General features: G+C 44.4%; 1 long non-coding RNA gene and 1 other non-coding gene across 2 annotated transcripts in view; both read right to left on the bottom strand.

The window, feature by feature from the left end:
- Nucleotides 1–11,401: 11,401 nt before the first annotated feature.
- The window catches only part of LOC142804057 (uncharacterized), a 45,042-nt gene continuing 33,291 nt past the window's right edge, over nucleotides 11,402–23,152 (bottom strand). The window contains exon 4 of the long non-coding RNA XR_012894446.1: nucleotides 11,402–11,534. This is a non-coding gene — a long non-coding RNA (uncharacterized LOC142804057). The remainder of the gene's footprint in view (nucleotides 11,535–23,152) is intronic.
- Nucleotides 21,448–21,520, bottom strand: TRNAI-UAU (transfer RNA isoleucine (anticodon UAU)). Its single transcript has one exon. It is a non-coding gene; the product is annotated as a tRNA-Ile (tRNA).

Here is a 23,152-nt window from a genome sequence, read left to right as displayed (position 1 = left end):
CAACAGGGACGAGGCGGACTTCTGTACCCATCCGACGAACTTCTCTACGTCCTTGAGACTCTAAGAATGCTTGCTTGCCGTGCACTGACGGAGAGGCCTAATCTCCAAAAGCCCCTGACATCCTTGCTAAACATAGCTGTGCCATCGCTAGTATATTCAGCCCTTCTAAATGTGCAATGGGCGGCGACCGGCATCGCCAAGACTTGGCTGAACTTGTGTGCACCTGTTTCATTAAGCCCATACTTGTTAACTACGCCTCACCTGTAACCGACAGAAGCGATGCGGGCAAAAACTTCACTTGAAAACCTTTGTGGAGGAATTACCTGAGGTTGTAATATGCCAGCACATTACTGATGCAGAGGATTACACATAGCGACAGTTCCTGAGAAGTCAGCTGACACGATGAACACGTCAGCCTACAGTGCTTTCATCGGTAATAACGTCCCAAAATCACGGTATGAGAGACAACGTAGTGGAAACTTCGACCCTTATATAACGTAGCCTGATTGATTGATATGTGGGGTTTAACGTCTCAAAACCACTCTATGATTATGAGAGACGCCAACGTGGCCTGATTACAACCACACGGGCCTCAACAACTTCACCGCCATCGCAAATGCAGCTGCCACTGCCTGGATTCGATCCCGCGACCTTCGTGTCATCAGTCGAGTGCCATAACCACCGTGGCGTGGATGTCATTGGTGATTCTATATGCCATAGTGCCACATCCGAAACCAGTCAGCGACATAGGAAAATGCTTTTGCTGCTTCATGAGGCTGAGTAGGCTGATATGGCCATCTCCAACAGCTCGCGCGGCATTCAGCGTGCCGAGCGTACCTCGCTTTCGAATACCACAGTCCTGACTCCCGTCGACATCAGAGCGTCTTCGTAGTGAAACACAACCGGTGACTTTCTTGCGACGTTGCGTCCACCTTGCGTCTGTAGCGAAAAACAAAACAAAAAATTGGGGGCCTTTAAGCTACGCCTCTGAGTGTTGAACGCGATAGCGATTTCTCGCCCCCAGTGCACCCCCTACGTGAGTTCAACAGAATCCGCGCGCTGCGATGTTCGCCATAGTGGGTCGAACGAGTTAAACCAGGAGCAATGATAGGAGCTTGGCTTGAAACCACCAACTCTGAACGTTTGTAATGGGTGGGTCTTGAAAACACCCCTTCGTTTCACAATTCGCATCTTTCGACGCTTAACGCGATTTCACACTTCTGCCACGCAATGTTAAATGTGCAGAATCACCGTGATTTTGTGGTATGTCACCTGCTTCCCACCCAGACCCAGACGGCCCGGGTTCAAATCTCACCCGGACCAAAGTTTATATTATTTATTTTTTGCAGTTTTCCCAATTTTTCGGTCACGGGTAATTTTTCACTCACATCCAACGACGCCGTCATAAACGCCAATGGCGGATTTTCTGCGAAACAAGCTCTCGATCACTATCGCGTAAGTAATTCTACTACATTACAAAAATCAACTCTTTCGTTCCCACACTCAAGTACTCAGCCGCTGCTTTTTTTGTCGTCGCTGCCTCCGCACACCAGAACGCGACAACGGCAGAGCTTCCCCGCAACTCCTCCTGCAGTCTTGTTTAGACCAGTGGAGCCTCTTTTACTTTGTTCGATATGGCTTTGCGAAAGATGGCGGTTGAAGTAGAATGACGGTACCATTTACAGGGGATGCATATGCACAAATTTAAGTTGCTTGAACTGCGTGCGACAGTAGTATGCCTCATGGACTTTTGCCACAAATGAAACATCGCACTTGAGTCCTCTGAAAGTTGCCTTGTTCTTTGGAACTAGTGTTTCAAGACCAAGGCGTGCCTTCGCATAGCCTCTCATTTTGCTTGCCAAGAGCTCATTGCGTGCCTCAGCAGACTGCTCGTCCACCCACGATCTTCTTGCACCCTGAAACCATGCGCTTACCTGAGGCTGTAAAATAAGATGGCATCATTCCGAAAAAGTTTAGGTGACGCCAGCTTGACCACACGGTTTCATCCCGGTTTCGCGCTGTGACCACATCGTTTCATCATTCGGGTCACGACCAAACATCATCACTGCTGTCTTGATCAATGAACGCTTGCACACCATGATTTTCTTAGTTGAAGGAAACAAAAAAGAAGAGGTAGAGATAAGAATTCAACCAGCTGTCTGGTCGGCTCCCAAATCAATTTATAGCTATTAGTGTCTACTTCCTTGTTGATTCTTTTCACTCACTATCTAAATCTTTGGTTTCTTTTTTTAACGTACTGTCTTCACTATACACCCCCCCCCTTTTTTTTCGTTGTAAGCAATAATGCAGTTATCATCCATATGAGACTATATGTTTTTTTGGCCAATCCCCCAGAGTGGGTATGAGCCATGGATTAGAGGCTACAAACAAAAAACAAACAAACAACAAACAAATTCCTATCGGCAACAAAAATCCAACCTACACATAACGAGGTTCTCACCGAAGTCCCAAAAAGAACAAGGTGTGTTGAGTCGGGCGCTGACAGGTCGTGGTGCGTTGAGGAAAACTCTGGCGGTGTCGAGGTAGCGAGGACTCGGGGTGCGGTGCAGCATGCATGGTCATTCTGGCGCTCGCGTCTGCCCGACTGGTAGAGCTGCAGACTGATTCGACAATCGACTGCTCGGACGGACATTGTCGACGTTTTCAGGTCCTCGAACTCGCCCATTGGCTTGAGTCCGAAACCCAATGGCAAGCGTGCAGTCTCCTCGCCTATCCATTTGTTTTGATTTGCTGCCCTAGATATATAACACGTACCCATTTTGGAGGATCGGCCAAGAATGCAACGTTGAGACTGTTAAATGTTATGTTAGGTAAGCTATCAAGTAAAACAATTTCCTTTTACAGCGCTTCTTTTCCCTCCAACTCTAATGAACTTTTTTGATTCGAAAAGATCTTCGGGCAAGACATCAACATTTCATCAACGACACACATCATAAGTCCGTGAGTTCCTGTGAACAATCCATCCCAGGAACTGAAAAACTGAAACCACCGATGTTATTGCTATAACAAAGCAATATTTGTTCAAGTACCTATCACAGTTTATTCCTTCATTCCTATGACGAGCGATGCATGGTGACTTTGTTATCACTAACAATAGCACGTCTTTAAAAGCTTCAAGAATGACGTCGCAATCGCATGGTGCATCGTCGAATGCATAATAGCCTGTGGTATTTCAGGTGCAAAAACCACGATATGATCGTAAGAGTCGCTGTAGCGGCAGCTCCGCATTTTCACACATGGTGTCAGAGGCGTAGGCAGAAACTTCTTTCGGGAGCGGAGGGCGCATGTCCTTGATCCGACATGGGGTCCTGGCAGGTATATGTGGTCGAGTATGTGTGATTTTGTGCCATGTATTCCATGGTAGAAACACACATTGAGACGAGGGGGAAGGGTATGACACGTTCCCTGTCTGCCGCCCCCATAGCATGACGTTAGTTAGAGCGTGAGAACAAAATGACGACACAGAGACAAGAAGGACACGAAGGACCTTCTTGTCTTTGTGTCGTCCTTTTGTTCCCGCGCTATAACTATCGTCATGCCATCCCAACTAGCCCAAGCTGTTGCACCCCCGTAGCCCCATGTAGTGGCGTAGCTGTGCTACTTCATGGTGTCCTCCACAATGCAGCTGAACTACGTTGTAAATATAAATCCTGAAATTGAGTTCGTGCTTTTTTCTTTTTAAATATTTCCTGTAGCGCAAATACGCGATCTTTAGAAATACACGGGCTTCTTTTTTTTCTTTTGATGATCACATATTGACCGTCAAAAATCTATAAACATTTCATCCTGATATGAAATGTCGCTATAACCGACACTTCGTCACTGATTGTGAATCCACAAGTGACTGTGGGATCCCAACTCATAATACTACTGGTCATACTAACGCGTAGTCGCAAACATTTAAAAAGCACGCCTTAGATATGATGATGTAAGGTGGCTGTTCCCGTTGAATCGGGTGGTCACAGATAGTGAAATATAGAACCATACGTAAGTACCGCCCCCTACCAAAAGGCCCGCCACCTTTTGAAATTTCTGAATTAACATACAATGAATCAATTTTACGTTTACGCCTTTTTAAAACTTTTTACGTTATTTTTGTAGTATATAAGCTGCAAAAACGTAAAAAAAAATATTTAAAACGACCCTACTTAAGTGGCGCTCCCACCGCAGCTCCAACGACGGCCGTTTTCTAATGGTGCATTCAGATGACGGACCGAATCCGGATGTTACGAAGCTCTACTACATACATTTGCGTGTTCAGTGCACGTGACCCCTTCCCTTTGGAAAGCAAAAAAAAACACAAACACACACACCCACAAACTAGTAAGGTGACTGACCCCCGAAAAAGCCTACAATTTAATTGCGCTACAGAGGTTTTAACTGCTCCCTTATTACTTATAAAAGCAAGCTCGAAACATGCAAAACCACTTATCTGCGCAGTCGATCGGGAGCACTCAAACAACACGTCCATCCACTGTGCCAGTCCGAACTGAACTTCGCTCTCAGCGCCCTCTATTCTTTCCATGCGCCACGCGTCAGAAGTTGAGCGGCGGCCACGCCACTCAACTAGTGTACTAGAAGAGGCTTCTTGTACACTGTACCTCAACTTTTTTAATCACGGATAAGGAAAGGTAGGAGAGGCCCTGACGTCACTCGTTGTGAAGCTGCGATGAAGCCGGAAGTCGGCCATATTGAATGGGCAAATTCTGATTGATGATTGATTGATATGTGGGGTTTAACGTCCCAAAACCAAACTGGGCAAATTCTCCTCTCTTGCTTACATCCGAATGTAAAGCAGAAGTATAGAAGGCACGACTCTCTTCCCGGCTCGGAGTGCACGTGAGCTGCGCAGCGCGCGTGTCATGACGATCCGAAACTAATAGAACGGGCTTCAACACTCTGGGCCAGCGCGACACCTTCGCCGAAATCATTTCGTCCGAGTATGAACAGGGAGTAACAGCTCACCGACAACGAAGCAAGAACAAGAGAACGCGCGCTAGATACACTGACAACGGCGAGTGTTTTCACGTCATCAATTCAGCAACTGTACAGACAACACGCTCAGTTGTGCGCCTTCTACCGTTGCATTCCGCCACGCGGCCGACGCAGCGTCCGCCCACTATGTCTGTGTTCCGCGTGAAACTCACCGGCGTCAGCATTCTGCGAGCGTGGTTACTTTGAGCACGGTGCAAGTGACACTTGAACGCGGTTGCTGTTACGTTGAAATTGCACGCAATGCTTTGGGGAGAGTATACGAAGTGGAACAGAAAAGGTGTTTTAATGCAAGTTGTTACTGTAGACACACAACCCGAATTTACGTATGTATGTGCACATGGTCCTCATCGCGTCTTGCTGGGCTCAACAGCGTCGTCCGTTGTCACAAGTAGGAGCACTGCCCAACCATCTCAGACCTGCAAGGTGTTCGTCATCGGTCCGCTTCGACATGGTGCCCAACGCAATTTTGCTAAACACTAATTGGTTCACCCGCGTCATCCGCCGCACGACACATGGACATGCACTCGTTCTACGCACTTTTGATACCCCGTGATGAACAAAATGGTTTGTAAACGTTGCTAAGAGTACAGTAACTGCCAGGAGACCACTGCGTAACCAATAACGCGGCGCAGAGCACGGAGATTGTCCGCCACGGCTCAGCACGAGACCTGGGGAGGCACAAACGCCGCCGCCAGCCGCGGCCGCTCCCTACTACCAGCTCCACTGCGCAATATGAAACCATAGTAACACCGCCATTGTGCCCAGTGAATATGGCCGCCGTGATGTCATTTCCACCACATTTTTCACGTAGCGCGCTGGCTGGGAAGCTAATATGAATAAGGGAAGCTAAAGTGCAGACTATAGACTTGTTTGTTACAATTGCAACGTGTGTGTACTGCTATATAAGTGCAATAAAAGTAAGTCGATTTTGCAAATTTTGAAGTAAAAATATTTTAACATTACGTGCTACTTTTAGTTTTTAAAAAACCTGACACGTCCTGAAAATTCCTTGAATATTCTTAAAATTTCAATTTGGAAATTTGTACGAACCCCAACATGTGAGGAGAGAAAAAAAACCAAAACAACAGGTAACATTGACACGTAACTACATTCTTCTTTGATTATTTTAGTCCTCTGAAAATATTATTTGTTTTATTACTTCCTGATTCCAGAATAACGGAGATCTATGGTTAAGGCGTAGTCATTGAGAAGGCTAGGAGTTTTAACAGCAAGTTTTCGTTCCCCGTATTTTGTTGTAATTTGTGATATAGACACAAAACCATTTCTGAAATTATAGCCTGTTGTTTTCACGCTGAAATAACTGAAAGGAATGTTTGTCACATTTATATTGCCACATAATTTCAAGAAATAGCTTATATTTATGACGTTTGGGTACCTTCTATATATAACTTTTGGAATATGTTTTGGTACTCACCATACGTCCAAACTTTTCTATTGCACGCAGCGCAGGGTCTTAAAGTATTCGAAGTGATCCTAAATTGTATTGTGTAGTAGTTGAGACGAGAGGATGCTCGGTCTCAAGCAGTGGAGCTTCAATCGGCCACCACTCATAGTGAGCTGAACTTCACCTGACAAGAGGTAATCATCTCCCAAAACCATGTCCACATGCAAGTCCTCGAGGACAGGAACTTGCTACCTGCTTCATTGTATATCTGCAGATACAGTGCACCAACAGGCCACATGGCCCCGGTAATGCAACAGAAGAATGCATTGGACCAAATCGTGTAGTATTTGACTTAAGCTAGATTACAGTATGTTAAACTGGAATGTATAAGTGCGTTGTACATATGGTGCACCACTCTAATTGGTAGCAAGTATCACAGCCTGTCTAATGCACCTACAGTGCGGGCAATACTACTTTTGAAAGAATCTATATGTGGTGAGAGGACATGTTCTCATGGAATATAACTCCCAGAAATTTCACCGTGATTGACTGTTGAATATTTACTTTTTGACGGCAGCTGAAGATGACAAGCCGTGTTCACTGCTTTAGATTTAGAGCAAGTATATTATTTTACTTACGCTTAATTGAAGTTTATTTGCATCAAGCCCCATATCTAATCATTGTAGCCAGCTGTTGGCTTGTTCGAAGATGTGCTATTCCCTTCCTGAGAAGACCATGTTAGTGTCATCGGCATATAGTATAATGTTTGAGTACTCCTGTACCTGTACAATATAACTTATTGAACAAAATGCTTGACACCGGGGCCGATTGCTTCATCTTTCATTGCTTAACCATTTGTACGGAGTGCTTGGGCACTAACTTTTTTTCAGCCAAGAAACTCGCTAGCAGATGCTGCTCGCGTTGACATTGTGAGGCGAGAGAAAGAGTGCAGGAGAGGGAGAGGGCACACATGTGCAAGGAAGAGCATTAGAAATCATGGTTATTTTCAGCAACCATGTCACAAAGTTGCAATGAAACATGCGTTACAATCCAAATATTATTTTAGGTCAAAACTGCCAGGTACACCTTCAGGTATAGTGCCAAGGAAAAGGGGGGAATGAGGTTTGATGTGTTGCCCAGGCCCCATAACACTGCCACACGAGCTGCAGGTTACCGACTCCTGGTCTACAGCATTCTGTGTGAAGACTACAGTGCAAGTTGCATCAGCAAGGGACAGGCATCTTTCAGTAAAGACTCGAGCAGCACATGAATGATGTCAGAAACAAAAATGTTTTATCGAACGCACTGGCCGAACACACGGAGGCTATCCCACTAAATCCACTGTCATAGGGCAAAGATAACAGAAAAATGCCAAACTACACTTCGCCTTACCTTGAACTACGACGTCCCAGATAGTGACATGCACTGTTAATAAAACGGCAACTTACTTTACAAGCGTCCCCATCGCATAGTTCATATCTTAATGGATGCATAACAGGACCATATGTACAATAATTTTTCATCGTGAACAAGCCCCCAGTGTGGGACTGAAACGTCTCGTTTTTATGTGAGGGTCGGTGGTCAATGTCTATTTAAAGTATCAAAGGACCTGCTTCAAATTCTATATGCTAAGTTATGATTCTGAAAACCTGGGGCCGCTCATCCATTTTTAAGGCAGAGTTAACACTAGCTGGTGCTCATTGGTACGAATATTCATGCAGTAGTGGTTTCAAATAAAAAATACAGATATTGCAGCGACCCATAAAACACGTTCAGTGTTGTTGACCAAAAGGGTAATGGCAGTAAAAAAGTTGGGAAAAACAAGAATCCATCTCTGCATTAAACGAATGCCCAGAACACTGACTACCGGACTGCTATGCCTTTTCATCTCATTAGACAAACAGCAGCAGTTGCAATATAACTGAAAACCTCTAAGGTTATATTTTTTCTTCCACTCCACTACCTCTGCATTGTGCCATTCTCCTTTTGAGCAATGGCGAACTAAGCTATTTTCATAACCTTCCACCAAAGTTTAACTGTCAAAGTAGAATTCAAATTCTTTTGATGTTGTAAACCCAACTCTCCCCCTCGGCGCCCGAGACACATCACCCGAGGTGGTGTAGCAAAGTGGGAGGAAGTGACGTACTGCCGCTATGCAAATAGCAGCGATTGACTCGCTGGTCGCTTGAAGAGGAAGTAAAAACGCTGAAGAAGTTTTCGTAAGGCTGAGAAAAATTTATATTTACAAACTGTACAGAGTATAGTACATAGTTACAGACATAAAAGTTATGAAAAAGAAAGAAAGCACTTTGGAAATGAACTGTCTGTAGGGTTACCCTATGGGATTCAGCACAGCAGATGGTGCCTAACACCTTAAGCCCAGTTCAGAACGTCTGGAAGAACAGCAGGGCTACTTCTTATTCCCTCGATGCTCCACCCTTACACAACTCTCGGTGAATCGTCGCCTGTTTGACCTGTGATAGGAAAGTACACTTGGCAAATAAAAAAAACTCGCCACAGGGACGCCACTTTTGTGCATATGTGAGGGCTTATGCCCTCACCCCAAATACCAACAACAAAATACAGTTTAAACAAAACTAAACAATAGTCATAGAGGCAAAGGTAAACTCAGTGAGCATACAACTATCTAAACTTACAGCTATGTGTAGTGGGATTTGCAGCCATAATAAAGACATTCCTGGTGACACGTCAACTTAGTGCCGATGCGACAGAAATCCGCCTGTCCCCTGTGCGCTTTCAATGGAACCGGTTGCTCTCCGTGCGTGGTTCTACGTACGAGCTCGTTTTAAAGGATTAGCACGGAAATAGTTGAAGGTGTGTCAATGCGACAGATTTCATTGAAGAGGCAGTCTGGGCACCCGCTCACCCCGACGTAAGCCACGTTTTCGCGTGCCACGCGCCCACCCGCTTTCGAGATCTACCAGAAGCGAGCCTGACAGTGACGAAAGGTCGCGGGCAATCCCACCGTTTCACAATGCACGGCGGGGTGCAGCAGGCACTTCGCAGAGTTACGTGTGGGCACTGCAGTGTCTGTGCAGTCAAGGCTGATGCGGTTGTACACTTCGACTGAGTGCCGTCAAAGATATGCTGCGTGCCGGAGCAAATGCAGCAACACAGCTAACATGCCTCTCCCAGCTTACCGCACAAAATAAATAAAACTAAATCTGCTGCGCTACTAATTCTTATCACGGTCCTACAGTCCCCTCACCTTTAACTCAAAACTTTATCTGACACCTTTGCTCCACCAATGTGCTCTAGTTGTTATGGCATTCAATTGCTACACCGAAGGTCACGGCTGGAGCGGCTCCATCTTCCATGAAGGCGAAAATGTTGGAGGCCTGTGTGCTCAGATTTTGGTGCATGTTAAAGAACCTCCAGGTGGTCGAAATTTCCAGAGCCCTCCGCTACAACGTCTCATATACATATGGTGGTTTTGGGACGAGAAGCCCAAGATATCATTATTAACTGTTAATTGTCAGCTTTAACTGCCACTCTGCATTCTGCTGCACCTGACCTTTGCTTCTCCCATAATTACGGCTTCTATGAACGTGGCCAGGACATGTGCTTTGTGAGGTGGTGTTTTTGTGAAAGATATGCATTGCAACAGACACAAGAGTAGGGACGCTACCATGTGTGAGCGCGGATGTGTTTCACAAGGCTTGTTCTATACAAAAGAGACACATTGCAGTGCACGCAGCAAAACAGACGCTCTTTTGTGTGGTTGCGGATGTCCATCATGAAGTTTTCTTGCCGAAAAAAATGCACTGTAGTGAACACAAGAGAAGTGGCGCTCTGTGTACGAGGACGCATGTCTTCAGCGAGGAAGTGTTTTTGCTAACCATGCAATGCAGTGACATGCTATTTTGCGTGAGTTCGGAGATGTGTCTTGAGATGAGATTTCCTCAAAAAACATGCATTGCAGTGGACACATGAAAAGGGGCGCTCTCCTGTATGATTGCGTGTATGCTCATTAAGGTGACTTTTAGTCATAAATGATGCATTGCAGTGAACGCAGGTAAAGGGACGCTCTCCTGTGTGAATGCGAATGTGCTTTAAGAATGAATTGTTGAGCGAAAAAGATGCATTGCAGCGGACACAAATAAAGAGACACTCTCCTGTGTGAGTGCGCATGTGCTCATTGAATTCGCGTTTGAACATAAACGATTCATTGTAGTTGGGACAAGTAAAGGGACGCTCTCCTGTGTTAATGCGATTGTGCTCTATAAGGGAATCATTGTGCGAAAAAGGTGCATTGCAGTGGACTTAGTTAAAGAGACGCTCTCCTGTGTGAGTGCGGATGGGTTCCACAAGGCAAGATTTCTGCGTAAAGAGTGCATTGCAGTGGACACAGCAGAAGGAACCCTCTCCAGTGTGATTGCGCCGCATGTGCTCATTGAGTTTGCGTTTGAGCATAAACGATTCTTTGCAGTGGAGACAGGAAAAGGGACGCTCTCCTGTGTGATTACGAATGTGCTCTATGAGGGAATATTTGCGGGAAAAAATGCATTGCAATGGACACAGCAAAACGGACGCTCTCCTGTGTGCGAGCGCATGTGCACAGTGAGGTAGTCTTTAACCACAAACGATGCACTGCAGTGCGCACAGAAATATGGACGCTCTCCTGTGTGAGTGCGGCGGTGTTTCACGAGGTGAGCTTTTCTCCTAAAGGATGCATTGCAGTGGTCACAACAGAAAGGTCGCTCTCCTGTGTGACAGCGGACATGCGCAATGAGGATGGCTTTCTTCGTAAATGATGCACTGCAGTGGTCACAATGAAACGGACGCTTTCCTGTGTGAGTGAGCATGTGGTCACTGAGAGTACTTTTCTGGGAAAAGTCTGCATTACAGTGGCCAGAGAAAGAGGGGCGCCATTGTTTGTGTGTGAGCACGTGCAATTCAAACTCGGAATTACGAGTGAATGCACCTGGACACAGGTGGCACTGAAAGAAGGGCTTGCTATTATGGTTCTGAAGGTTTGTGTTCATAGCTGACTTGTCCAGGGTCACATAGGTGCACTGTTGGCAGGAATGAAGTTGACCTCGTACAAATGCAAATGGAGAAGACTGCTTCAGAGGTGCAGATGACAAGGGTGCTGTAAAGAATTGAGATAATACAAAGGTTATTCAGTGTGTGTCGTACATACATAAAACTGGAGTGAAGCAGATCATCACATTGCCTCAATAGAATCAAAGCTCCTCTTACAACCACAGCACCCCATTCCAGCATATTTCAGAAAAATTGCAACCGTGATGCCGATGAATACTATACGAGATACACAAAATATTAAAACTGCTTTAAATGACATTCCGACGCCGTATGAAAAGTGTGCTTTTGATGGTGTACAAATGAACACTAACACATGATATTACTTATTGTGATTTATTTTGCATAGAAGTATCCATAGGCACACCATGCACATCTAAACACCTCATTATGAAAAAATAAATAGAAAATTTCATAAACATTGAACGTGATAGTATAAAAAAGTTAATAAAGTGATAGCGCTTACATAGGCATCATGTTTTTTATAGTTAGAACAGGGAACCTAATGTTTATCACAATACCAAAAGTTTATTTACATTACTGCAAATTTTACAGAATTTCCACTATGTTTCCATACTGCTTTAATGAAGATCATCATGATGACAGGGAATACAATGACACACATGCAACAGATGTTAAAGCCACTTGCATGGTCGTTTATGAATAATTATTTATATATTGCTAATTACAATGTTAAAGTTCTACTACTGAGCACTGCAGCAAATTTATCTGCAGAACTCTTTGCTCTGCAGGAATATATATGTAGCAACAAGACAATGCATTATTAAATACATAGTCTGAACTTGTGCTTTGTAAGCAATGCCGAATTTGTGGAAATTGATGATTAAAATATAAAGGTGACAATGAAATTCTTTAGTTCTTACAAGATACAAAAAACTAAATGTGCAAGAAGAGCTCTTTAATTTCATGTTTCAATACATAAAATCCAATTTAGCGGCCTATACATGGCCACATCACTGTCGTAAGTTCCCAAAGTATAAGGTCGTAACACGGGATAAGTTATTCAAAAATTTTTCTGAATGGCATGTTGCAATGCTCTCCTGACAATATTCAAAGCATGCATTTTTTTATAACTTATCGGGAGGCAAGAAGGACACATTCGCAATAACACAAAGGGCATTTTAAAGCCAGCACAAACAACAGAGCACACTCAACCCTGCTTATACCCTTGGTTAAATATTCAATGAATTACAATATTTAGTACAGAGAACATCTTCGACAGATATCTGTCTAAATGCATGAACTTTCATACTAGTAACATAAACTCTTCAGTAAAGTTAGAGTTCAAAAATAATACTTAAAGACTGTGAACTGACCCGACATTTCGGGACCGATTCCGTGCCTTCTTCAGTGTTGACAGCTCCGTCGGCTCTGAATTTCGCAATTTTTCTTCGCGGTGTCACCCTCTTCATTGTCCTTTTTTTCGCCGTTGTTGCTGAGGGGTTTTTTCATCTGGTTCTGCAGACCTTGGACGTACACACTGGGTAAGGTTCCAGTTGAGCGGTTAACCCTTCTAGGTATTGTTTCGATGTGCCAGGACTCTAAGAACTGTCTTTTGGTGTGGCTACTCGCAGTGTCGCTGACCCGGGCGCCGTCAAAAGTAATGCAGTGGTCAATCTTTTCGTGGTGTTCAGGAAGGGCATTTTGTGCGGCATTGAGGTTATGCACATTGTTTTGATGTTGTGGTATCCTTTAAGGGAAGCTTTTGTCTCACCGATGTAGGTGGTGGGAGACAGTCTGTGCAAGGGATTTCGTAGGCCAGTCCGGGGAACCTTTCTTGCGGCAGTTGGTCTTTTGGTCGTGGTAAGAATCGTTGGATTGTAGAGATAAGTTTGTGCGCAACCTCAAGGCCCTCTTTCCCCAGCTCGCTGATTCTCGGTATGTATGAGACAGTGATGCGGTTGGAATGTTTGGGATAGACTTCTTTGTTAGGGTCATCTTTTGCAGATGGCAGGTGGGGGGCAGTTTCTCGGTCGCCAAGTAGCTGGTGTACTCGAGAAATAATTCATTTCGGGTATCCATTGTCCTACATCGGAAATGATCGCTTCATTTTTTTCGCATTTTTTTGAGCTGCAGATGGCCCTTGTATGATTGAGGAGTGTCTTGACCATCGATTTTTTGTGGTACGGTTGGGTGGTCAGAAGTTGACTGCATATACCATCCAATTTGCGTGGGTTTCAATTCATAAAGAAACTCAATTGTCCACCACTACCCTCCGCTTTTCGCCTTTTCACTAGCACAACCAGGAAAGTAAGAACGTTGTTCTTTTCACATTCCATAGTGAATTGAATCGCCGGCTCAATCGAATTTAAGTGTGCTGTTAGAATCCTTAATCACACAAAAAACATCATCCACATATTTCAAAAATATTTTTGGTTGCTCGAGGAACGTGTCCGAAGCGCGTATGTCGATGTGCATCATCGTCAAATTTGCCACTGTAGCTGAAATGGTCGCTTCCATGGCAATTCCACTTGTTTGTTAGCAGAAAGCACCAGGGACAATAAAATAGGTCGCGTTGAGGCAGAATTCAATCAAGCAGCACAGTTTGTCCGTGCTGATGTTTGTCCTCTTGCTGAGGTTTTGATCCGTTTCCAGGGTGGTCCAGGCAACTGAGACCGCAAAGGGTACGGGCAGCCTCGTGAACAGAAAAACCACATACCACATAAAAAGACATGAGCCTCTTGACGCTGCCGATTGTCATTTCCCACATGCTCTGAACGAAATGGGTGGCGTTTGTTACAAGTGTGGCTGTCTTCCCCACTAGTGATGACAGGGTTCAGTGTAGATGTTCAGGCAGCATGCGAAGTGGTGATGTTCGGAAGTCAACTATCGATTGTAGCGGTATTCGCGGTTAGTAAATCTTAGGAAGGCCATAGAATCCCGGCACAAAACCGTTTCTGCATATGAGGCGCAAGAAAAGTATTTTCGATAAACTTTTCCAGTGACTTTAGTGAAGCGGAAAAACCCTTTTCCGAAAAGATACGTCAACATCGAAATGATGTGCGCAACCTCAACGCTGCACGAAACACTCTCACTGAACACAGCGAAAAGATGGACTACTGCATCAATTTCAATGACTGCTGGGTCATGAAAATGGAGGGTAGCTACATAAAAAGACAGTTCTGAAAATTCTGGCACATCTAAACAGGAGCTGGAAATGTCAACCGCTCAACTGGAACCTAACCCAGCGTATACGAGCACAATCGACAGAACCACTTGAAAAAACACTGCAACAACAACACTGGTGGAAATAAGAACGATGGAGAGGGCGACATTGCCAAGAAAAATTGCGAGCCGGTTGAGCAGACACACCTAAAGAAGAGACTGAATCGGGTCGCAAAACATTGGGTCAGTTCACGGTCTTTAAGTTTTATCTTTGCAATATTTAGTACAGTAATTAGGCAACTATGATTTATTTCCTAAGTTTAAGAAACAAGGCTAATTTTTTCATATCGATCTCGCTATGCCATAAGCACAATACAAAAACATGAACAGGTTCATTTCGCAGAAACTATAGAATTGAACAGCTGGGTAGTAGTGTGATGCACCAGCATATTGGATACGAATGTCTAGAGAACCAAAGCAATCTCTCAGTCTTGGGGCAAAGCACCTTGGGGGCTCGTCTTGTCAGTCTAAATGTTGTCATTATACATGCCATGCAGTTCGGCTCCATCCATTGGCTATGCACTACTAATCACCATCAGTCTTCCAACAATGAGGAAGGCAACAACATTTACCCCAACAAATGGCCGACGGCATTCCTGGAGCTGAAACACCATTCGCTACATGCCATAGGAAACCAAAACCTGTGATGTAGGAAGATGGAGCACCATGTGATAGACTGCTTTCAAATGCACTTTTCTTACTTTTCCGTTAGTAGAGCGAAAACACCCCTTTCTGCGCACCCGGCCCCAGGGTTGGCCACACTGGTGCCCCATCAAAGGAATCTCTTTAGAACACAACACGTTGCATTTTTTACCGCTTGGAGCTCAAACCCAATCCGCTCAAGTTTTGCGTATCCATCGCTTTTTCCTCTGATGCACTTATCAATGCTTTGATTTTGCAAATTCCTTATCAACACTACATTATTAAAACCATCTATTCGAGTACACAAATAAATGAGCACAAATCATGATAGAGATTGCATGAAGTAAGGAATTTAGACGACAGACGTTATTATCATAAAGCATTAAAGGTGAAAGCCTTAAATGCCCGAGTGAATGCAAAATATGACTGAAGTGTTTTTCTTCTTCGAATTAAACTTGAAGTGACATCGTCGATGGGAGCGTCTATGACATACACACAAATGATAAAAAAAAAGATTGTCGTCCCACGATGACGTCATAGCGACGTCACTCAATGACGTCATCAGAGAACATCACTGCTTGGTCAAAGCTAAGTCGATTCCAGAGGCAACACAAAACAAGGTGCTGTGTAGAAAGGTTTCAATGGCTCTGATCCTGCATGCAGGCATCGCAAAACCCATAGTAATAGGCAGAAAACTGAAATACCTTTTTTTAAGTGCGTATCTCTCCTCCCGTTTTTTGTACCATTCATTATTTTTTTTTCATTCTATCACAACATATAGGAGTAAACTACAGTAGAATCTTGATACAAAACTTGTAAAGTCAGGAATAACATTCGTGTGAGTGGAAATTTGTAAATTGGTATGATAACTAGATGTGCTAGCAATATACCTAATAAGCTATATTGATAATGTACCTTTCTTTGAGGAGATAAAGAAAAAGAAGCCGTCGAGAAGAACGCATGAGCTCTCAGGAAAGAAGAGAAGAGAAAAAGTGTCTGCCGTGAACTATGTTGAAACCAATATGTGTAAATAATGTAAATATAGTTTTGTCTTTTTGTATGCTGGACCAATGATTTCACAAAGTGGTGCCGAAACGCCCGGAGAGTACTCACTGGGACAATAAATGCTTGCAGTGCCAATAGAGAACTTTCCAATGAAAGACAGCACATAGTGAGGCTAGCGGCAACCTTAGAAGAAAGCCAGGCAGGACGTCCTGAATGAACATAGGCCGCTGCTTTTTGCCATGACAGCATAACTGAACAGTGCACTGAGGTGAGTGGGGTCACGCATTGTTGAAGCACAAGATGGATAGCGTCAAAGCACTGAAAGAGAAGCGAGCGGAGCAACGACAGATGAATGTACATCTTATAAATGAAGCCAATGCAGTGTTTGAAAGTGCTGACCGTGCAAAGATTTCATCTTTGGTTGAATGGCTACAAGGAAACAATGCCGATTTAGATAAGGTGAACTCTGAGCTGAAAGAGCTTACTCCAGAAGACGAATACACCACAGAGTTTGAAGCTGTGTTGACGTATCAAGATGCTGTGCTAGGAATGCTAGGACAGCTGAAGGCTCGAGAGTGGCAATTCCGTCAAAACCACTGAAGGCTCGGGAGTGGCAATTCCGTCGAAACCACTGTTCTAGGACAACCCAGCCTCTAGCTGCAAGGCCATCCCAGACGCCCGAGGATCACGCACTGCGCAAGGCAATCAAGCTTCCCAAACTCCAGGTGCAGACGTTTGACAGAAAGCTCTGCCATAGGTCTTCGCTAGGGAAGCAGCTTAAGGCCTCTGTTGATGAAAATGAAAACCTTACAAAAAGAGAAAACTTTTATTATGTAAAGACTCTTTTGAGAGGGGACGCAACCTCTACGGTTTCTGGTCTACAAGCGATTGCGAAGTGCAACGATGACGATGATGATATATGACGTTTCTTGGCGCAAGGGCCACGTGATGGCTAAAAAGCGCCAGTACACAAGACAAAAAATTTGGGTACGATGACTGGCTGTAAAGCCGCCTAATATTGGTTGCTGTAAAGGCAGGTGAAACATATAGGTAATAAAAGTGTGAGAGTGACAAAAAATGTGTACAGTGACAATTAGTGGTCAATGGTTCTGATGATAAAGCTAAGAAAAGATTATAGAGCAAGAATGTCTCTTCAGCATTCTTGCCTCCAAGGGCCGCGAAACATGTCCTTTGTAATCAGCATACTGCAGCGACGACTTGTTATGATAGGTCGTGCTACAGATTACCAAGATAGATCACGTGAACGTTATGAACATCTTTTAAAAGTGGAAATAATGAATGAGGTTTGAAAAGTGGATCGCTACCGATGAACATTGCTGGGTGAAGAGGTACTTGTTCTCGGTAAGGTGTTGTGAAACGCTCTTTTCTGTTAGGATCTAATTCAATGCATTGTATCAAAATATAAAAAATAGTAAGGGGTTCACTGCGTACGCTGCCAGTAATCCGTCAGTTTTTTCTCAGGAAGGGTTTTAAGTCCACTGCGGAGACAGCTACAGATGACTGCGAAGCATTTGCATAGACTGATGTTGCCAAGCTTATCTGCTAGTACGTTTCCCTCAATTTCACGGTGTCCTGGGACCCAGCATACTACTACACGCTGTTTCATTGCATAAACGGCACAAAGAAGAGAGTATAGCGAAACAACGGCAGGATTTTTGTACTTTAGGATGGTTTTTATAGTTTTTACTATGCTTTATGAATCCATGTATATGACTGCATTACTTATTTCTGATCCTTTAATGTGTTTTGCTGCTGCCAGTATCGTATAAGCCTCATCTGTGAAAATGCTTGTGTGAGGGTGTAGAATACCAATATCCGGAAAAGATGGGCCTATCACTGGATAGGACACTCCCGCATGGGTCTTTGATGCATCAGTAAATTTGTATGTGTAGGAGGGGGGCATGCTTTGCCACATTCATGAAAGATTTGTCACAATTTATAACCTGCCATTGACATGAAGTAGGCGCCATTACATCGTGTTCGAGCAGCAGGACGCCCGTGTCCTCAGCTAGTGCTCCTACACACAGCGAAAACGGCTGTTTCAATGCGAGCCGGTTTTGACAAAGCTGAGAGCTGGAGGCGTCATTTACAGCAGGTTATGTGGGATGGTCGGCGCTTGCGGTTATTTTCAAGATATACGTAAAAGACGAATACACTCTTTGTACACGTAGCGACCATTTGTCTTAGTCCGCGTAAAGGCTTTTCAGGGAGTTAGTACGAAAAGCACCTGTAGAAAGGCTAATGCCTAGATGGTGGACAGGGTCCAGCATTTTCAAGGCAGTTGGTGTTGTGGACTCGTAAACTATTTTCCCATAGTCTAAACGCTTTCATATAAGGCTTCAAGCCCATCAAACATTTTCTGTCGCTGCCTCAATTTATACGGCACAGCACCTTTAAGATGTTCATTGTCTTCATCCATTTTTTCTTAATGTACCTAATGTGTGGTACAAATGTGAGCTTCATGTCCAGAATTATGCCTAAAAATTTCTGTTCCCTCATGACAGCTACGTGCTCACCCCGCAACACTACATGGTGATCGGGGTAGAGGCCTCTCTCGCTAGAGAACAGAACACAGGAGCTTTTTGTGGATTCAGACTGAAACCGTCCTTGTCTGCCCATATACAGACCTTGTTCACACAAAGCTCAACCTGTCGCCCGCACGCCGAGAGATTACAGGATTTAAAACCTATCTGTGAAACATCAACGTATGTTGAATAAAAATGTTACGCGGGATGCAGCATTCAAGGGAGTTTTTATGACACTAAAGAGAGTACAAATTAGAACACCGCCCTGTGGCACTCCAGTTTGTTGCACGAACAGTCATGACAATGCATTGCCCACTTGTACACTGAGTTGTACAGATAATTTTCAATTACACTTAGCATATTACTTCGTATACCTAAGTGCGAGAGGTCTCTCAAGATTCCTAAACGCCGCCTTGTATCGTACGCCTCGTCTATGTCAAGGAGGAGAGATAGAAAAGAGTGCTTATGAATGAAAGCTTTGCGGATTTGCGCCTTTATGCGGATGAGATGGTCCGAGGTGAACCAACCCTCTCGGAATCTGCACTGATATGTGTCGAGGAGTTTGATTCCAGGAAATATAATAATCGGCAATTTATCATTTTTTCAAATAATTTGCAGAGGCAGCGAGTCAGAGCAATAGGTCTGTAACTCGATATGGCAGGTGAATCCTTGCCCTCTTTAAGAATAGGTATTGCAATGGCCTCTTTCCACGCAGCGAAAATCTCACCAGAAGACCATACGGAGTTGCAAAAACCGAGAAGAGTTTTATGTGTTTCATGAGGTAAGGGCTTCAGCATGTCATATACCTGTGTCACATGGGCGCGCAAAAAGTATTTTATGTAAGCAGTCTTTTTACGAAGTTGAAAGACTTTTAACAAAGAGGTGTTGCGGCGCAGACACCCGGCAGCAACGATCTCCTTTTAGTGTTTTCGTTCGAAGACGCTAGCGAAAGCGTGGCGCTAGCAGTTAAAACAGAAGCAATGAAAATTAAACGATGTATCACGATGTACAAGTTAAAGGTTTGTTGCACTGCTCGTTTCTTCAAATAAATTTAGGAATAAGAGATGAAGAAACAACAATGTGAAAGTTTGTTGCACTAGTTAAGGAAACATTCCCATAACTAGCGATGTGCACAAGTCCGTCTGGCACCACTGGGCTTTTATTTACCGTATTTGTTTTTCGCTGCTCTCGAGTGCTCTCAACACGTTATAAGCGACTGTACGGAAGAAAAAGCGAGAATCGCAAGCCTCACGGCCTGCCTTCTCGCTCTGGAAAGCGAGGCACACGTTGCAAAAGCCGCCAAGGAGAGGATCAAGCAGCAACTGCTGTTCAGCAATTACTTGCTGTGCGCACTGGAGGTGTCGGAGAAGGCCTGCGATCGATCGATCAGGGCCTTCAGACGAAACGAGAGGTGGTTCGAGGGAACTGTACCTCACCTCGGTGAGCAGAACTTCAAGCAATCTTTTGGAGTGCACCCGTCCACCTTTCGTTTCATTGTGGAGAGCTTGCGCAGTGAGCTCGAAAGACAGTGCACCAGCGTGCGTGAAACCATCACTCCTGAGAAGCGAGTCGACATTGCCCTATACAAGCTTGACCACTTGAATGACGGGCAAACACACGACTGCCACGCTTTCCTCGCTTGTGCAAAATGGCGCGGCGCAAGAGCGTCACCACGTGATATTGCCGACGCGTTGTAGCTGCTTACGAGAGTAGAAAAGGAAATAACCATGAAAAGAGTTCATTACACCTTTTGCAGGATATGAAATTTGTTTTTACAAAGAGTTTTGGTGACAGAAAAATAAGTATTCGCTCTTTTTTCTCACCACTCGAAAAAAAGCTTGCGCCCACTGGTTTCGAGGCTACTCATTCGAAGCCGTAAAAGAGATCGACGAACTCCGTTTACGAAAAAGACCGCTTCTGAAAAGGAGTTCACTCTGTGCCATGTGTCTGCTGTCAGGAACTCCTTTTCGGAAAAAGAGCGCTTACTAAAAACTTTTAAGTGCCCGTGTGACAGGGGTATTGTACCCTAAATATGCAACTCGAATATATTGCGACGACCAAAAGAAAAAAAAATGCCGCCTTTGCCCCGGGTGATGTTTGAAGTCACGACCTTCAGATTATGAGACTGGCGCGCTGCCTACTGCGCTACGGAGGTGGACGTTCGGGACATGGGCCCACACCACCTCTATCACGGTGGCTAAAAAAAGCGACTATACCAGGAGGCACGTGTTGCATGATAAGGTTATTACTAGAGAATTGAAGTAATTTAATACCCTAAATGGGCAAAACGAATATATTGCGACGACCCAAAGAAAGGAAAAAAAATGCCGCCTTTGCACCGGGTGAGAATTGAACTCACGACCTTCAGATTATGAGACTTACGAGCTGCCTACTGCGCTACTGAAGCGGACCTTCGGGACATGGGCCCACACCACTTCTATCACGGTGGCTAAAAAAGCGACTATACCTGGAGGCACGTGTTGCATGATAAGGTTATCACTAGAGAATTGAAGTAATTTTATGCCCGAAATGGGCAACTCGAATATAATGCGACGACCGATAGAAAGAAAAAAATGCCGCCTTTGCCTCGGGTGAGAATTGAACTCACGACCTTCAGATTATAAAGCTGACGCGCTGCCTACTGCGCTACCGAGGCGGCCATTCGGGACATGGGCACACACCTCCTCTGTCAGGGTGGCTAAAAAAAGTGACTATATCAGGAGGCACGAGTTGCATGATAAGAGGTTGAGGTTGAGGATGTTGTAGGTAGCCGGCGTATCTAATTTGCAGGCAGTTGCCCCACCGGTTTTCTCTTTGCTAGTTGTAGCTAATGTCCTTTGTTTTTTACCAAAGCACGAGCAGGCTTTCAAGTAAATATCGTGCATAGCGTAACGTATCGCTGCATAAGACGGCGGTCTTTGTGCTATAACACTTGCAATATTGTTGCGGTACTCTATCTTGCTGCACTATACTCCAAACACAATTGTCACTTATCACCAGTCACATGCTCTGTAGCAATCAAAAATTTCAAGAGAAGTCGCGACACCGGTTTCCTGAAGATCGAGGAACCACGCGGAACTACAATATCAGTCACGCTTTCACATGGCGAGCCTAACTGTTGCAGTTCCTCAAATAAACCTAGTTAAGTGCTTCAGCATGTCATATATAACATGGTCAGAGCCTAGGGCAGATTTGCTGCAGCAGTTAAGCACTGCAGCAGTTTACTCAAGCAAAATGGTGTGTTGTATGGCTTGTTTTTTTTCCACAGTTCGGTTCAAGTTTTTGTCTTTCTACTCTCTCTTTGTACTGTTTCAATGTATCTGAATAATTCTATAGGCTGGCCACGTGTTTCAAGTATGTGCCCATGTCACATGGCCTCCAAGATTCACAACGCGCGCTCGCCATTTTGGAGGCGGTAAGGAGTCTCCAATGCCTTACATATGGCAGCACATTATCTAACGTTTGCTGTTTGCTTGATCAAGCTTCCCGCAAAGGCATGATATGTTTTCCGCAAGATGAACGTAGTTGTCCATTTTTAGAGTTAAAAAATCCTGTGTGTTTTAGCGGCGATGGCTGCACTATCCCGGCCTTTTCGACATAGTTTAATGGCCACCCAAACGCACGTACAAATCGCCAAATGGCTCGTTTTCATCGTGACAACTGTTGAAAGAAATGCGTTAAGGAGACTCCTTCCACTTCATGGCATTTATGTAGTGTTTTTTTCCCAAAGCAGCTGCAAGTAACTTTGTGGCTTTGTGGTAATACACTGGCTTGCCACGTGAACGGCCCGGGTTCAATCCTCGGTGAAACCGAAAATTTTATTCTTTATTATATTAGCTTCCTTCTCCATTTTTCGCTCATGGCCAATTTTTCGCTCATAACCAACAGTGCCGACAGCGACGACGGAATTTCTGCAACTCGAGCCCTATTGCTATCGTGTTAAAAACACGTCCTTAGGAGTGAGCCTTTGCACATTCAGAGGAACAAGAGTTTGGGCTTTAAAGCACTAAGGTTGCTAAAAATAAAACACAAAATCAAGCAGCCGGGCCTGCCACTAAAACTGCCATCACTAAGGCAGTGATGCGAGTCGCGTAATGGTTCAGTCGTTGATGATGATGATGTTTGTAGTTTTGTGGCGCAAGGCCAATTTCACGGCCAAAGAGCGCCAGTTCATCTTACTAAAAATATGGACAATGATTGTGATTAGCGGCTGTATAAGGGCCATAAAATTCCTCGCTGTAAGGCGGGTAAAAACATATAAGTAATAAAATCATGACCACACCGTCAT

The sequence above is a fragment of the Rhipicephalus microplus genome, chromosome 3, assembly GCF_043290135.1.
Source record: "Rhipicephalus microplus isolate Deutch F79 chromosome 3, USDA_Rmic, whole genome shotgun sequence".
Lineage (NCBI taxonomy): Eukaryota > Metazoa > Arthropoda > Arachnida > Ixodida > Ixodidae > Rhipicephalus > Rhipicephalus microplus.
Note: the sequence above shows the minus strand (reverse complement) of the source record. Positions and strands in the feature narration are given on the sequence as shown.